A 3,894-nucleotide genomic window follows, 5' to 3' on the forward strand; every position below is an offset into this window, starting at 1 on the left:
CCAAGGCAACCGTCACAGACCTTCCAATAGCAATCACCATTTCCAGCACTGGACTGTCACCCCAACTCGTACAGGTTGTTTCTTCCTCCATAGCTGGACACTGAATGACTAGGTCAGAAGTCCATGCTTGTGTTGTACAGATATAAGATCATGGAGGACATATTCCTGGAAGACGTGTCAAAATGTACAGAAGAGAGAGGTGATTAGAGAAAGCCAGCATGGCTTCACAAAGTGCAAATGGTGCCTGGCAAATCTAGTGGCCTTCTACCATGGAGTAACTGCATCAGTGGACAAGGGAAAAGAATGTCATCTGCCTAGAGTTCTGTAAGTCCTCCGATATGGTCCCAGACAACATTCTTGCTGCTAAATTGGAGAGGTATAGATTTGACAAGTGAACTCTCTGATGGATAAGGAACCGGCTGGCTGGATGCATCCAAAGAGTCATAGTCAATGGCTCAATATCTGAGTGGAAACTAGTAACAAGTGGTGTTCCTCAAGGGTCCACACTGGGACCAGTACTATTTAGTATCCTCACCAATGACACAGTCAGTGGGATCAAGTGCATCCTCAGCAACTTTGCAGATGACACCAAGCTGAGTAGGGGGGAGGATGCCATCCAGAGGGACCTTGACAGGCTTGAGTAGTAAGTCCGCGCAAACCTCATGAAGTTCAACAAGGTCAAGTCCAAGGCCCTGCACCTGGGTCAGGGAAATCCCCACTGTCAGTAAAGGCTGGGAGATGAATGGATTGAGAGCAGCCCTGTAGAGAAATACTTGGGGATATTGGTGGGCGTCGCGGTTTAACCCCAGCCAGCAACTATGACCGCGCAGCTGTTCACTGACTTTCCCCCACCCCCCGCCCCCAGTAGGATAGGGAGAAGAGGGAGAAAAAGGAAAAAAAATACCATAAAACTTTTGGATTGAGATAACGAGAGTTTAATACAAAAATAATGTAAGAGAATAAAATAATAATATTAATAATAATAAATGCATAATCACATAAGAATAATAACGGTAAAAAAATATACTGAAAACAGTGATGCAATAAAAATTGCCACAACCTTATGATCAATTGCACAGCCTGTTCTGAGAAGCAATCACAGATTCCTGCCCCCTGGCATACCCCCATTTATTTACTGAGCATGACATCTATGGTATGGAATATTCCTTTGGCCAGCTTGTCCTGTCTAAGCTCCTTCTCAGTTTCTACGGGAAGCTGAAAAAGTCCATAACTTAAAATAGGCATTACATCGCAGCAATTAACACAATATGTGTTATCAACATCGTTCTCATACTAAATCCAACACAACAGCAGCTACAAGGAATAAAATTAATTCTACCTCAGCTGAAACCAGGACAGTGGGTGAAAACTTGGACGTGGGCTGTCAATGTGTGCTCACAGCCCGGAAAGCCAACCTTATCCTGGGCTGCCTAAAGAAAAGCATAACCAGCAGGCAGAGAGAGCTGATTCTCCCCTCTGCTCCGCTCTTGTGAAACATCACCTGGAGCGCTGTGTCAAGCACTGGGAAACCCAGTACAAGAAAGACATGGACCTGTTGGAGAGAGTCTGGAGGAGGCCATGAAGATGGTCAGTGGGCTGGAGAACCTCTCCTATGAGGACAGGCTGAGAGAGTTGGGGTTGTCCAGCTTGCAGAATGTTGTTACAGGTGGCTTGCAGGTGATGTTAGAGTGGGGGTCTGCTACAAGTCACCTGACCAGGAAGAGCGAGTGCACAAGGCCCTCTACAGACAGATTGGAGCGGCCTCACGTTCACAAGCCCTGGTCCTCATGGGGGGCTTCAAAGACCCTTCTGTCTGTTGGAAGGACAGCACAGCAGGGCATAAACAATCCAGGCAGTTCCTGGAATGCCTCGACGATACCTTCCTTCTCCAAGGGGCAGAGGAACCAGCAAGGTGAGGTGCCATGCTGGACCTTGTTCTCACCTAAAAGGAGGGGCTGGTGGGGAATGTCATGCTCAAGGGCAGCCTTGGCTGCAGTGATCGTGAGATGGTGGAGTTCCAGATCCTTAGGGCAGCGATGAGGGCACACAGTAAGTTTGCTACCCTGGACTCCCGGAGAGCTGACTTTGGCTTTTTCGGGGATTTGCTTGCTGGAGCAGAGAGGGATAAAGCCCTGGAGAGAAGAGGGGCCTAAGAAAGCTGGCTGATATTCAAGAACCACCTCCTCCAAGCTCAGGAGAGGTGTATCCCAACAAAGAGGAAGTCAGGCAAAAAGGCCAGGAGGCCTGCATGGATGACCAATGAGCTCCTGGACAATTGCAAACAGAAAAAGGGAGCCTACAGAGGGTGGAAACAAGGATGGGTAGCCTTGGCAGTATAGAGAGAAATTGTCCAAGCAGCCAGGGATCAGGTTAGGAAAGCTAAAACCCAGATAAAAGTAAAGCTGGCCAGGGGCATCAGGGGATACAAGAAAGCCTTCTATAGGTATGTCAGTGGAAAAAGGAAGACTAGGGAAAAGGAAGGAAATGTGAGACCTGGTCACATGGGACATGGAGAAACTGAGGTACTCAACAACATTTTTGCCTCATTACCGATAAGGGCTCTAAGCACTATGCCCAAGCCACAGAAGGCAAAAGCAGGGACTGGGAGAATGAGGAACCACCCACTGTAGAAGACCAGGTTGTAGACGATTTAAGGAACCTGAAGTTGCACAAGTCCATGGGACCTGATGAGATTCATCTACAGGTCCTGAGGGAACTGGCAGAAAAACTATCGAAGCCTCTGTCCATCATATTCAAGAAGTCATGGCAGTCTAGTGAAGCTCCCGCTGACTGGAAAAGGGAAAACATGATCCCAGTTTTTAAAAAGAGAAAAAAGGAAGACACGGGGAACTACAGGCTGGTCAGTCTCACCTCTGTGCCTGGCAAGATCATGGAGCAGATCCTCCTGGAAGCTCTGCTAAGGCACTTGCAAAATAAGGAGGCGATTGGTGGCAGCCAACATGGCTTCACTATAGACGAATTGTGCCTGACAAATTTGGTGGCCTTCTGTGACAGCGTTACAATGTTGGTGGATCAGGAGATAGCAACAGATGTCACCTACCTGGACTTTGCTTTGAGCAACATGTTCTAATGGGAGATGCCTCTGTCCGAGACGGGGAGTTTGGAACTAGACAATCTTTAAGGTGCCTTCCAACCTAAATAATTCAATGCTTCTATGATTGTATAATCATGGTGAGGATACCTTTGCCTGGTCAGGTGAAAGGCCACAAGAAGGCTGATGCGTTGGGATGTCTGCTGGGAGGGTTGCTTCCCAGATGGTGGAGCTTTTCTTGGAGGGAAGAAACAGCAGGAGGGAGAGACACTACCACACAGTGCAGTTTGGAAGGGGGACACTGGCCATGAGGAGGAAGAAATGTCACTCCAAGGGCAGTGCTGTGGTATGAGAAGTCATCCAGAAGGTGTACAAGATCAGTCCATCTCTGTTTTTCAAGGAGCAGAGTGTGAGGGTGGCCAGCCGTCAGTGAATGGATGGCAATGGCAGGGTGAGAGCAAGGTGGGGAAGTGAGATGGGTGTCTCCAGCCTGCAGGGAAAAGAAGCAGCTGTATGACAGCGTATGACAACCTGTGGTGGACATGGCAAAGGGCATTGACAAGGCTGAAAGTTGCCAAGAGATGACAAATCTTTGTCCCCTTGGGTACAGCAATGGTGTCTGCCACCAAGGCCAATGAGAAGCCATGTTGTCCTCGGGCACTGGTGGGGCCTCATTGCCTCCTTGCACAGCCCCAGCAAGGCTGGGAACTGTCACACCAGTGTCTTTATCATAGAATCATTGAATCATAGAATGGTTTAGGTTGGAAAGGATCTTGAAGATCATTGAGTTCCAACCACCCTGCCATAGGCAGGGACACCTCTCACTAGACCAGGTTGCCCAA

This window comes from Vanellus vanellus (genome assembly GCF_965231255.1).
Source record: "Vanellus vanellus genome assembly, contig: HAP1_SCAFFOLD_45, whole genome shotgun sequence".
In the NCBI taxonomy this organism is placed as follows: domain Eukaryota; kingdom Metazoa; phylum Chordata; class Aves; order Charadriiformes; family Charadriidae; genus Vanellus; species Vanellus vanellus.